Raw genomic sequence first — 14527 nt, 5'->3', positions numbered from 1 at the left:
GATAATGAGCAAAGGAAGAGGCCAGAATTGGAGGAGAATGGGGGAGTTTAGATCTAGACAGATTAGGTTTAGGGTGCTGTTGAGTCATTGAAGAGTTGTCAAGTAGGCAGTTGGATCTGTGGGCCTGGAGCTCAGCAGAGGAGTAAGTCCTGGAGATATAAACGTTTGCTACACTGTGTATGCAAGGTGACTGAAGACTTTGCCACGAGTAAGGAAACTGAGGCACTTTGAGATGAAAGACATTGTCTAGGGTCACTCAGCAAGTTAAGGGAACAGCCAGAACGCTGAACCAGGACTTACATATTAGAAGTGCCTGTAGAAAAGCAGTTGATTAAAGCTGAGGGGAAAACGGGACTATAAAAGGGGCTGTGTGAATATGGTCCAAATACGGAAACTTCTGGTCATCCACCTGGACCCTGAGATGGAACTCAGGGTGTGTGAAGGAGTTAATGGATTAGGTGCCCTTGTGATAGTCTACTCAGCCTGGATTATGATAGGATCTCCATGTCCAAAGCAGAATTTTGTGATTCACAGTAGAAATTTCAAAGAACCTGAAGTCTTATTTATATGTTAGTGGTTGAGAGCAGATCTATATAACTTGGAAAGCTGGTGAAGGAGTTATAGGGTTGACTCCATCACAAAGGTTGAGGAGCCCAGCCTAAAGTTCTTGCCCAGGTGTAAGATTGTCCTGCTACCCACAGAGGTGGGCAGGAGGTATAAGACAAGAAGTAGAAATTTAGAAAGGAACATCTTTACAAAGTAGCATTTGAGAAAGTGGTAGAAAATATCACAGGGCAAAGGACAGGGAAAATCCCTCTGTCCCCTGCATTACCATCACCATCATTCTCTGGGTGTTCTCCTCATATTTCTGAAGGAGGGTGTCATGATGTTTAGTTACTCAGGCTGATTTTTGGTGGGATGCTGTTGACTGTATTGAGAGAACTACCCACCCCACATCTAACACGTCCCAAGCCCATACCTACCGCTAGAGTATACAGATGTCAAGGGAGGAGATCCTCCAAACAGCTACTAAGTGTTGGTGACACAAACAAGAAAAAGGCAATTCTACCCATGATGTGATAGGGAACACAGACAACAGTGATATGACTTGATATAGTAGAGATATGTATAGAAGCTGCTAGGGGAGTGGGGTCTGGTGAAGGGAGGCTGTCCTGGTCCACTAACCATGTGATTCATCTCTCTTCAGGTGATTTACTTTTCACCTTGCCAACTATGTGAGTTGACTTCCTATTTATATGGATGCTGGAAATGAAAATAAAATTTCAATTTCTTGGCACTAAAAAAGAAGAGATGTGTTAGATGTAATAGTAAAGATACATTCATCAGAGGTACAATATAGAATAATCTCGACATGTTCCTTTCCCTTACCTTCTACATCCAATTCAACACCAAGTTTTGGTTATTCTACATCTTCAACGTATCTAGAACACATCCACACCCACTACCTCCATCGTTGTCCAAGTTTCCACCATCTCTTACCTTGATAAGATCAGTAGCCCTTAAATAATCCTGATATCCATCCTTATTATTCTCTAGTCCATGTTCTTCTTAACAGCTAGAAAGGTCTATTCAAGGCAAATCTGAATATTTTGCATCCCTCCCTGGCTTAAAACAATTCTATGGCTTTTGATTGTTCTTAAGCTGCAAACCAAGTCCTCATCCTGACCCTACATATGGGTGTTGTCCTGCCTATCTCTCCCATGCTCTCACGTCTCACTGCCCCCTTCTCTGTGAGCTCCAGTCACACTACCTTCTTCACTCAGTACATTAACTTTTCGCACTCTTTTTACCACAGGGCCTTTGTCTATGCTATTGCTCTATCTCAAGCAGCGTAGGTAAACTACAACCCATACACTGAATATAGCACACTGTCTGTTTTTGTAAATAAAGCTTTATTGGAACACAGCCATGCTTTTACAAATTGTTTATAAATTGTATATATATAGCTGCTTTTGTGTTATATCAGTAGAATTGAATAATTGCTACAGAGATCATCTAGCCCAGAAAGCCTAAAATATTTGCTCTCTAGCCCTTGGCAGAAATGTTTTCCAGCTCCTCATCTATAGCACTGGCTATACCCACACTCTTTTCCTGATTGACTCCTTTAGATCTCAATTCATGGATTTCTTCCATTCCTGACCCCTTTCTCCCCAAACCAGAATGGATTCCTTTGTTAGGTGCTATCACAGAATTTTGTTGCTTTTTCCTCAGCACTGACCTCATCTTCCAAATATGTTTGTTTAAGGTCCGACCCCTCTGACAGATGACAAACTTCAAGAGGGGGGGCTATTTATATTTTGCTTACTACTGTATCCCCAGCATGTAGCATGGTTTGTGGCACAGAAAAGATACCCAAAATTCTTATTTAGTTGAGTGGATAGATGAATGGATGGATATATAGAGAGCTGGGACTCAGGCATAGCAATCCTATATACTAAGTCGAATGAAAAGGAATATTTGGAAAGCTCCTACAGCTGACACTACACTGTTGTCCTGTTTTCTGCATCCAGAGTTGAGTGCAGGCAGAGAAAGGAAACAAAGAATGTTTCTTTGCCAGTCAGTGGATATTCAGATCTTAGCATGTCTCCCACCCCTTCCACCAACTCCTAGTCTGCCAACACTGAAGGGAATTTTACAAGTTCCTTTTTGTGGTTCCTGCAAAACTGGGAGCTGCTACTCAGAATATCCTCAAGTAGCGAACCATTGGCTGGTCTGGGAATGTGATACAATCATTCCTCCAATCATAGGAAAAGGAAAGGATAACAGCTGGTGGTCTTCAAACTGCACACAAATATAGGCAAAGACTCAGATGGGCTGCTATCTGGCTCTGCCAGTGGAAGAAGCAAGAAAATTAGCAAACACAGGAAGCAGATATAACAACAAGCTGTGGTTCTCCATTGCTGGATGACCTCACAAATAACCTTGGGGACATCAGTTATCTTAGAAAGTTCTAGGAGATAGTAGACACCTGTAACATTGATCCAATCTGTATGGTCATAGAGGGCTGGCTTCTCCACACCACTTGTCTTGGGAGCTGAGATTTGTTTTAGTTAATTGAAACTCACTTACTAGGTAAAAAGGTCCTTCTGGCTTATTAGGTAAAAAGGAAAGGATTTGGACCATAATGGTTTGCTAGGTGACACAAAACTAAGATAAGTTGACAGGATATCAGCAGGAAATGGAATTAGGCTTCTCAGGCTCCTTGAAGATAATCAAGGAAAACATCATGGAGGGGTTGAATTTTAAAGGATGGTGGTCAGAGTTTTTCAAGGCTGAAAAGGAGGAACATGTTGTTGTTCTCTGTTTTGTTATAACATGCCATGTCAACATTTAATGTCGTAAAACAGCAACCATTGTATTTTACTCAAAATACAATGGGCCAGGAGTTTGGGCTGGGCACAGCATGGATGGCTTGTGTCTGCTTGAAAATGAAACAACTCAGCTGGAATGACTTGAATGGCTGGAAATGACTGGGACAGCTCTCCAAGTGCCATATGTCTGGGGCCTCAGTTCTTCCTCAAGTAGCGTCTGCTAGGGATGAAATGCCCAAATGGCTCCTTTATCTGCATGTCCGACCCCTTGGTTGAAGTAACTAGAACATCTGGTACTAGCTGGCATTGCTCTCTTCCTATGCATCTAACTTAGGCTTCCTTGAAGCCTCATGGTAGACTCATGGTAATCAGACTTCTTGCATGATGGCTGGCTTCCCCCAGCGCAAGTGTTCCAGGAAAGCCAGGATGAATGCCAGTCTTCTTAAAAACCAGGTCCAGAACTGTCCAGCATCACTTCTGCTGCACATTATTGTTAAAAGTAGTCACAGGCCAGCCAAAGAGAGTGGATAAGCAGGCTCCACCTCTCAGTGCGGGAAATGGCATATGCCTACAGGAAGACAAGGAATTGGCAGTGGTCATCTTAGAGATAAACTACCATACTGTTCCAAAAGAATGGAATACATGTACAAGGGAACAGAGGTGTGAGAAAGTCTACTTGGCTAAGACAATCAAGAATAAATAAGACTATTTCCCAAATCTCCAGTTCCTACTTTGGTTAGAGTGATAACTCTTCCATTACTGGCATATGCTTTGGCAGAGTCTCTGAAGATTTTCAGAATCTAGAAAGAACTTTTTGCTCTCTTGCACAGTTCCTTGTTAGTGTAAATATATTTCCTGGAATACAGAGTCCAAAAGACATCAATAATGTTAACTTCTCCCCAGGGCTTGAGAGAAATCTGAAGGGCAGAGACAGATGTTACAGTCTCTGTCCAAGGTGCTTGGACAGAGTTCAAGGCCCCTTGAGTTCAGGGTGACCCTGACCCTTTTCACAGGAAGTCCTTTCCCTTGGACTTAGAATTGTGGATATTTTGACCTCCCTGGAGTATTGGGAGTATTATCTCCATGGGGTTAAGTGGTGAGAGATGAACCTGGAAACGTAATCAAGGACTGTGTCTTAAAGGGTCTCAAAAACTAGAGAGTTGGAAATATGTTTTCTGCAGGGAGCTAACACAGATTTTAAGTGGAGGAGCAGGGTTGAGCCTAATTTTAGAAAGATCATCCTAGTGACAGTGAGGGGAATGTATTAGTGTGGGAGTTAATGAGGTTAATAAAAAGTAAGTATTGATTCTTCATATATCAGATTCAAGGAATGTGACAGCACAAAATACTGGTGCACATGGAAATTTTATTTTACACATACATCCACACCCACACCCTCGCATACACACATACCTGATTCCAGAAGTAACAGTCACTACCACCCACTTGGTGTGACCAACTCTTTGTAATGAAGCAGGTGGTAGAGAGAGGATACTCTATGGCATACCATTCTTGGGGCTGTTGTTAAGTCAAGAAGTATTGATTAGATCTCCCTGCTTGCTCCCTATTTTCTTGATCAGTCAATATTTTGATGGTTTGATGGCTGGAAATATTTGGACATGTTTTATTTTTTAAATGAGTGGGCTTATTCAATTAATGTCTCATTGGGCCAGTTCAGTTTTTCCCAGGTGAAAACCCCTTTCATATTCAGGGTCTTTGATCTAGGTTAGATGAAATTCCCTCTGATCTACAGATGTGACAGAGGCTCAGAAAGTAAGAGAGTCGTTCCAAACTGGCAGAGTCACTTCTGCTTCTTCTGCAGTGAAGACCCATGTGGTCCTCCACTGAGTCTTCAGCCACTTGTGCTCTAGCTAATACATGCACTTGTGAATCTGGTCCCTGGGCACTGTCTTATTAATAACTTTTGTTATTCTGTCCCATCACTCCTTTCAAATTGGTCCATCAGCAAAAGTTTACCTAATAATTCAATGTCATTATTATGCTTTACTTATAAAATAGCTACTTGCCTATCCTGTTCTGCAATTTACAAATGCAAATCTCACCATGCCACTGCCCAACTAAAACCCTGTCACTGGCTCCCCATTGCCCTCTGGATGAAGTTAAAAGTCATCTTCTGGCCCACAAGCCTCAGAATGATCTAATTCCTGTCTACATCTTTGGTCTTATCTCTGGCCACTCTCTGGCTTGCTCAATATAGTCCAGTCATATTGACTTTCTTTCTATTCTTTGAAAACACTAAGTATTTTCTGACATCATGGCTTCCACAATTCTGTTCTCTTTTCCTAGAACATTTGTCCTTTCTATCATTCATTATTTAGTCCCCATTTATCCTTCAGATCTATGATGAATTGTCACCTTTTGAGGGCTTTCCAATTGCCAGTCTAAAGAGTGGCCATTTTTTCTCGAACAGCACTAGGTTCTAGTCCCTTTCAGCATGCAACACAAGTATAATACGTGCAAATATTTATTCACTTAAGAGTTTTTTGGTAATGTCTGCCTTCTTCACTAGACTGCAAGCTCCAAAGTGCAGAGACCACTTCTATTTTGGCTACCACTGTATTCCTAGAGACGAGTATGGTGCTTGGAATATGATAAATGCTGGACCAGTATTCACTGAATGAATCATTAGCTAACTTTGTGGTCACGATGGATCATAGTGATTCATTTTTGACTATTCCATATTCAACCGACTGTTCTTGTGCATTGCTGGAAAAGTAAGTACCTGCAGGCACAGAGATGACTAAGGTTACGCCAAGGTTTTAATCCCATGGTGGAGGCAAGGGGACCAGGGAGAAGACCATTGCACTAGTCTGAGAGAGATATATAGGGTTCACTTTGCAACTCCATTTCTTAAGAAGCTCTAATCTTGGTATCTTTGTTCTAATCATTAATTATAAAGGCCTCATCACCTAATACTGGTTCCCTTGGGCTCCATCATTCTGTGCAGGCCTGGAAAACAGAAAGAACACTCTTCAGAATGACTTCGTGGCCCCTGCTGCCCCTACCTGCTTGACATCCCCCTCTCTCCTCCAGGCGGCTCTATGCTTCTAATTTCTTTTTCTTCCCCACCCCTCATCCCAGTCACTGCTTACCCATCTCCAACTTTATTCCCTTGTGGATCTTCCCAATGTCTGGAAAACCTGAAAAGTCAATTTACCTTTATGTATTAAGGGATATGCCTCACTGTCTTTAAAAGGAAAAGTAAAATAAACTAACATTTATTGAGCCCTAACTATGTGTCAGGAACTATGCAGAATGTTTTACATATGTAATACCCTTTAATCCTCACAGCCTATGAAGTGAGGGGCTAGATTTCTTTCACAGGTATAAAGATTGAGGTTCAGAGAGATTAAGTAACTTGCCTAAGGTCACATAGCTATTAAGTGGTAGGACTGGGATTCAAGCCTAATCTTCCTCTTGCATATGATCCTACTACTATAATGGACTGTCTCCCAGATAACATGCGACATGCAGACACTTCTGAGGCCACCAGGGGGATGGCATACTTTGATAGCGATGTCTTCAAACCCCAGGATATAGGCTATTCCTTATTCCACATATTTCTAAGGTTGCACTCCTCTCTTCAGTGGTTAGAGCATAGCAAGCTTCATAACCCTGCTGCCATTCATTCAATAATGTTTGTTGAGCACCTACCATGTGCTAGACATATTATAGGCTCTCATGCTACATCAGTGAATAACATAGGAAATCTTTCCTGTCTTCACAGAGCTTACATGGTAGTGGTGGTAGGGAGGGAAAAGAGAGAGACAGTAAATAAACAATGGACAGTACAAGATAAGAAAATTATATGGTATTATAGAAAGTGATAAGTGCTACAAAAATGTGGAACAGGATAAGAGGGACTGAGAGTGATAAGTAAAGGAGGATTACATTGTTACAGAAGTGAAATTTGCCCAAAGACTTGAAAAAGATGAGATTTGTGAGCCATATTGGAAAAGAGTGTTCCTGCCAGAGGATCTCAAGGCAAGAATATGCCTGATATGTTCAAGGAAAATCAAGGAAGCCCAGAGCCTGTTCCAGCTACAACAGTCCAGAAAACAAGGCTTTAATGATGAAAAGTCTGCACCATTCTTTGTTGGACAGGACTTGGAAGTCCAAACCAGTGGAGCCCATGAGAAGCATGTATTTCTCTGAATTTAGATCCTTCCAGAAGGCACTATTGTAAATGGGTTGATCCAAGATGCTTCCAAAGGACAACAAAGACCCTTACACCTATGAGGGCTGAGTCTACTGCCATCCTACCCTTCTGAAACAGAGAGCAAACCCTATAACCTTCAAGCTCTTTGCCCGTGATAAAGCATGTGTCCAACTGTAGGAATCTCTCCTGAAGCCACTGCTTTCAGGATCTCTCCTTGGTGCTGATTCTGACATTCCTTAACCCAGTAAAGTCTGGCATTGAGTCCTGCCTCCACTTGCCCATTTCTGGATTCTACTATGACTCCTATCTGGCTATCCTGGACTATTCCAAGTCCTCAATTAGGCTTGTCACCAGTGCTATGACCATGGTGATTTCCCTGCCCCTCCCAGAATCTAGTACATTTATCCCATTCAGACTTATTCACTTGGTCCCTGCTTGGCAAGGAGCCCAGTGTAATGTTGTTAAGGATGTTAGCTGGCACAGTCACTTCTTTTACTGTTTTCTAAAAGCAGTATTGCTTTTTCAACTGACCCTAGACATGGTGAGTGTTTAGTCACCATTCTAAGTCATTTATTTAGCATGAAAATTTATTAGTTAGGCCTTTGTTTAGCAAATTCATCACATTGCACTTTTTACTTAGCAGACTCACTCAATTAGTGTTTTATTACTGGAATCGACTGTCAGTTACGTGGCTAATTCATTTACTTAGGGAATGAATTTTTTATCTGGATAAAGCAATTCAAAGTGCATTGTTAACTCTTTAATGATTAAAGATTGTTGTCAGTGGCAATTCATGTTGTAAGGAAAATTAAACCATTTATTTCCCTTGAAGTATCAGATGTTGGAAAAATCCTTGGAAAAGTGTAGAAAGAATAGTTTAGAAACTTTCATGAATTAAAGAACTTTCATTAACTGGATGGCTCAGAACATTTGGCAAAGCTAAGTAAAATTAGCTGGAGGGTTTTGAATGAACCCCTTGGAATAAATTAGTATAACATATTCTTATGTGTGTATATTGCTGTAATTATAAATGCTCTTTCATTGACATTATTTCCTGAGTTCTCACAAAGACATTGTGAAGTGACATTGGAGTATGTGGTTGACAGTCTCTAAAATGGCCCCAAAGATCCTTGATCCCTATTACACATTCTTGTATAATCCTTTTCTTTGGAGGCAGGCTGGATCTAGCAACTGGCTTCTAATGAATAGAATGTGACAACGTATTGGGATGTAACTTTCAATATTAGGTTATGAAAATACTGTGGCCTCCATGTTGGGTACTTTCTCTCACTCTCTCATTTACTTTCTCTATGGGAAGCCAGCTGCCATGTTAGAGGGTTGCCTTATGGAGTGGCTCACTGAGCGAGGAACTGAGGGCAGTCTCCAGCCAACAGCCAGTAAGGAACGGAGGCCCTTACTCCAGTTACTCATGAGAAAATTAATCTGCTAACAATCATGTGAATGGACTTGGAATTGGATTGTCCCCCTTCTTCAGACACAACCATACTCACAGCTGACAGCTTGAGTGACACCTCGTGAAAGACCTTGAGCCAGAGGTACCCATTAAAGCCACACTCAGATTTCTGACCTACAGAAGCTGTGAGATAGTAGACGTTTATTATTTTAAGTTGCTAAGTTTTGGGGTAGTTTGCTATGTAGCAGTAGATAACCAATATATGGCTTAACATGTGAGATGTTATAATAATTCACCAAAAACCTCTGGTTAATAAGTAGTAGAGCCAAGATTTAACTCTGGTTCTTCTGATGAATTTCTGTGGACAAAAAGAATATGAATACAGTTAAGACCTCTCATTGCAACTTTCAGGGGTCCTTAAAATTGTTGACATCCCACAAATGCAACTATTCAGAGGCTGTTTTTCTATAACAGTGATTCCTTTGTGACCTTCCCACCTTCATTATCATGAAAAGAAGCCACTGGGATTCTGGAAAAACTTGTAGGACTGATTTTCTTTACCATGTTTCAATCAGGAGTTGAGTCAAAATTCCCCCTTCTGGCCCCCAGTCACTGCCCCAGCCTCCATTAAATGGTTATAACAGTAATTCCCAAACATGACTGGCCCCACCCTAAAGCTACTGAATTCTTAGGTCCATTGGTGGAGCCAATGAATCTATGTTTAACATTCTTCCAGAGTGTCTCTTGTCTAGCACCAATATTTGGGACCCACTATACAAAACAAAGTAGGTCACCATTTCCGTGGTCAACTTCTGTAATTCAGCAGCTGAGGGTCTCCCAGGCTAGCGGTTGATGCACACACTGCTTTATTAGTTCTTAGGAGAGTGTTAGCTGTCTGTTCTTCCCAGAGAAAAAGCCATCAGCTTAGGTTCCTAGAAATTTTTGTTTGATTGATTTTGAACAATACTAATCTGCGCTACCTCATTCATTCACTAAGAGCAGAAAGGACAGTGTCTGCTTTCTTTTGAGCAATTCTAGGGCCATTAATGAACAAATTATATTTAACTGGAAGTTCCCTTTGAGACCATCTAACCCTTGCTACTCAAAGTGCAGGTCCATGGACCAGCAGCATCAGCATTACCTGGGAGCTTGTTACAAATGCAGACTCTCAGACCACATTCTAGACTCACTGAATTAGAATCTGCATTTTAAACGATCTCCAGACAATGTACATTAACGTTTGAGAAGCATTAGTCTAACCCAACTCCCTAATTTTAAAATTAAGATCCAGGAAAGTAAAAGCAATTGTGCAAAATAGTTTCGTGGCAAAACCAGGATAAAAGTCAGGTCTTGTAAGTCCAAAACTGCATTATTTCCACTCTATTAGTGTTCTGTTGTGTTTGTGGTTTCTTGTATCCACAAACTCTGCTTATGTATCCAGGGCATCGTCTGAAATGGAGAAAGCAGGCTTCCATCTACACAGTACAACGGCAAACTCATTTCAAACAGCTGTTACACGTTTAAATTTCCTCTCCCAGACAAGTTTAGTCATTACATTTTCTCTTTCTTGCACATCAACGAAAGACAAAGTTACCTGTCAGGCTGAAGATTGTAAAACGTGTCAAAATTGAGTTTTTCTAGTTTAGCTAAGTATTACTCTGCAACTATTTTGCATACCTTTGTCTTATTATGATTTTGATGAATGAGAAAGAGAAAATAAGGCAAACCCGTGTTTTCAGTGTGAGGCATTATTTAAGGTGTTTTTTCTTTCTATCACACATTTTCCTATGAGGACGTGGGTCTTGGAATGTACTGATATATACACAACACAAAATGCTGGGCTCGTTGTTTTTATGTGAACACCACCCTGGAGCCAATGAGAAACTCCAAATGCCCCATCCAAGCTGGAGTCATGGTGAAGCTGACAACCTTCAGTCTGATAGAAGCGTGCCCTTCCTCACGCAATCTCAGCCTTCCTCTCTGCTCAGACTCCTCTCAAAAGCCAGCACAGGGGCCAGCCGGTGGCGCAGCGATGAAGTGTGCACGTTCCACTTCGGCGGCCCAGGTTTTGCTGGTTCGGATCCTGGGTGCGGGCATGGCACAGCTTGGCAAGCCATGCTGTGGTAGGCGTCCCACATATAAAATAGAGGACGATGTGCACAGATGTTAGCTCAGGGCCAGTCTTCCTCAGCAAAAAGAGGAGGATTGGCAGCAGATGTTAGCTCAGGGCTAATCTTCCTCAGAAAAAAAGAAAAGAAAAATTTTTAAAAAGCCAGCCCAGTATCGCTCTCTTTTCTGCTTGCAAGAACATCTAAACTATACAATTTACTTTTCTTTATGACATGTTCTTCTCAGTTCATTTGAATATTCTATTTACATTAACATGTGCAGCCATATACAGAATTTTTTCCTAATAATATTAAATAACTTCTCAATAATATTAATCTTCCCAACATTGAGTGACTTCACGGTTTCTTCTTACTTTATTATGTACTTCATCCTTGTCTGATAAATAGTACACTTCCCAGGAATCCACTACTTGCCAGTCAACATTTGGACCACACTTTATCATCAGTTTATGAAATTCTTTAGCTACATATATCCTTGTCTATTTATGGGATATTTTTCCACTCATCAAAGTTCAGATAGTCCATTGCTTTCAAACATAAGTGCCTCTGGAAGTACAAATGAATGATGAGTACGCAATAATTAAACATTAGATTTAGATGTTACAAGAAAGGGCTTGTGTTTTCAGTGAGTTCATTTTAAAGGTCCAGAATTATGTCCATTCTCCTTTGTGGTTCAGCAGTATATTTCCAGGATCCCATACATTCCCACTGGTTTTATTGTCTCACTTCCTTGTTTGATCACTAAATGTGTAAGACCAAAAAGCATCCTGTTATTGCTACATGTCTGCTACTTCTGGCTCACCCAGGGATCTTTATTTTATTTCAACTGAATTCAGTTTAGAAAACCTATGCTGGAGAACACTGGGATCAGCACTTTGGCTGTCTTGTTTTCCCACTGATTTTCATGAAATTGTGACAAAATGAAAAAATATATACCAGTGGTTTTTTCAGAGTTTTTTTAATAGTGAAATCCTTTCTTCAAACACAATCATACCTAGAAGTCTATTTTATACAACAGAGTTTGAAAAACATTTGGCTCGAGTTGGAACAGAAGTGAGAGAATACCCGTGTGCTTGCCAGACCGTGTACCCACCCGTGTATGCATATACATACACCCACTGCATGCACAAAACCCCACAGGAGGTCCAATTCTCTGGCCCACAGGAGAGACTCTGAACAAAGAGTTCCCTTCAGACTTTGGCTCAGCTCTTAGGACGCTAAGTCCACAGACGAGTAATTCACTTATTCTTTCTCCTCTAGACCACATAGGTGAAGCTTTCCACTTTAATGATTTACAGAAAATGAAAACAACGACCCAACCACTAGTCGCTTAAACAAGTAAAGACAGATGGCTTTTAACTCACGAAGCATGGGTCTATCACAGGAATAGCACCGTCTAACATTGAGTGGCACGTGGCACGTACAGCCACATGTGGTGGCCCTGTGGACCCTGGATTATATACAGCAGCATCAAGGAAAGACGGCCCCAGTTTGTGAGCCTCTGGCAGACTTTAGGGTTTTCCTGAAAGACATTTCCTTCCATCATCGCTACAGTCACTGAGGGTGCAGTAACTAGCCCTCTGCTTAGAGACAAGAGAGAAAGTCAAAACTAGTATTCTGTTGGGTGAAGGATCCCTGTACTGGAACTGCTTCTGCATTTTGGTTGTGGTGGTGGTCACAGAAATCTACATATGTGATTAAATTGTGTAAAACTAAAGACGCACATGAACACACATGAACAAACCCACACACAAGTGCATGTAAATGTCTAATCTGAATAAGAGCGGTGGAATGTATCAATGTCAATTTCCTGCTTGTGCTGCCGTGCTACAGTTATGCAGGATGTTAACGCTGGGGAAACTGAGTGAAGGGTATACGGGACTCCTGTGTTATTTCTTATGACTCATGTGAATCTACAATTATCCCAAAATAAAACTTCTTTCTTAAAGAAAGCTCATGCTTTGGTGATGAGCTGATATGTAACTTCTGACTCTGGCCACGTCCTTCAGAGTCTTCTGATGTGTTTCGTGGTTTTCTGGTCATTTACTCACTGTTCAATCCAAACATGTGATAAAAGTGTTCTATTAGTTTCTAGCAATTGTGAAATTGTTTATTTGTGTCTTTTTTTCTTTATCACTTTTGGCAGAGCTTTGTCTAATTTATTGGTGTTTTCAAACAAAAGAGCCAGCTTTTGCTTTTCTTCAGCTTCTCTGTTGTATCTTTAACTTCTATTGTGTTCCATTAACATCTGTTCATATATTTATTTACTCTTCCTACTTTTAGTGACTATATTTTTTATCTCTGGAAGTTAAATTTGTATTTTTAAAATCTACCCATCCTTTTTCCATGATGTGTGGCATTATTACTGTGGTTCATAGTCTTTCCATTTTCTCTTTAATCAATCTAAATGTATTTATTTTATAGTCTCTTTGATTGTTCTGTTATTTTCAATTCTTGGGAGGCATATTTCTCTGTGTGTATCGTGTCTGCCGACTCTCCTTTGTGAGAATAAGCTTCCTCACATGGCTTGTCGTCCTTTATACTTTATTTTTCCCTATGAGTTCATCTTTAGTAGAGGCAGTTTTGTTCTGTGGGAATCAATGTGTCTTGGATTATGAAAATACCTCTGTAGAGTGGTTTCTCATTTGCTTGTCAGAACAGGAGGATTTCCAGTGGTATTACGCGGGTTTGTATGTTGATTTCTAGGTTTGCAATTCCTCTATCACACGCATAGCACGAATGTGGACTCCAGATCCACATGTGGTAGAGGCCTAGGCTTTCTTTTGCTTCACTTTTGACTCTATTTGAAAGCTATATACCCTTCTTTTTATTCTACTAATTGATACCTTAAAAATACACACACACACACACACACACACATACACACACACTCGCACAGATATGTACATACACCCTTGAAATTAGATCCTTTACTCAAGAACAAGATTAAAATAATATATATTGATTGTCCATTATGGAAGGTGACGGAGTTGATAGATTTATTTTTAGTGATGTATCAGTCACCCGCTTCCTGGTTTTTGTTAGTAAAATTTCAGATTTTAGCCAAGAATTCTTATATTCGATTTTTTTACAGTTTCTCTTTAAGAATTCTTTTTTATAGTTCATTCTGTTTTGAGTCGTATTTATTTTGATATTTATACTCATATCTACATTTAACTTATTTTGGTATTTAACAAATAAGTTCTTTTATAATATGATTTCCTCCAATCTTATGGTATTTTTGTTTTTTCCCTTATTTTCCAACCTCCCTAAGCCTCTGGAAAAGAATCAGAGCCAATGTAATTTCTGAATCTTTGTGTATCAGGGCATGTCTTTCTGTAGGCTCACAAATGAAAAAACAACTTATATCAGTGTATATATACTGGGGGTTATAGCATTTTACCCTCAAAAATTTTGTTCCATTGGTTTCTGGCATTAAAATTTGAGTAGTAGAACATATGATTAGCATTGT

The 14527-nt window shown here is 40.3% G+C and overlaps 1 protein-coding gene across 17 annotated transcripts in view; it reads left to right on the top strand.

Annotated features, from left to right (window-relative positions):
• Positions 1-14527, top strand: part of PTPRT (protein tyrosine phosphatase receptor type T) — a 1018757-nt gene that overhangs the window by 910419 nt on the left and 93811 nt on the right. The window lies entirely within an intron of this gene.

The sequence above is a fragment of the Equus przewalskii genome, chromosome 21 (genome assembly GCF_037783145.1).
Source record: "Equus przewalskii isolate Varuska chromosome 21, EquPr2, whole genome shotgun sequence".
NCBI lineage: Eukaryota > Metazoa > Chordata > Mammalia > Perissodactyla > Equidae > Equus > Equus przewalskii.
The sequence above is the reverse complement of the archived record's forward strand: the minus strand, read 5'-3'. Positions and strand labels throughout refer to the sequence as shown.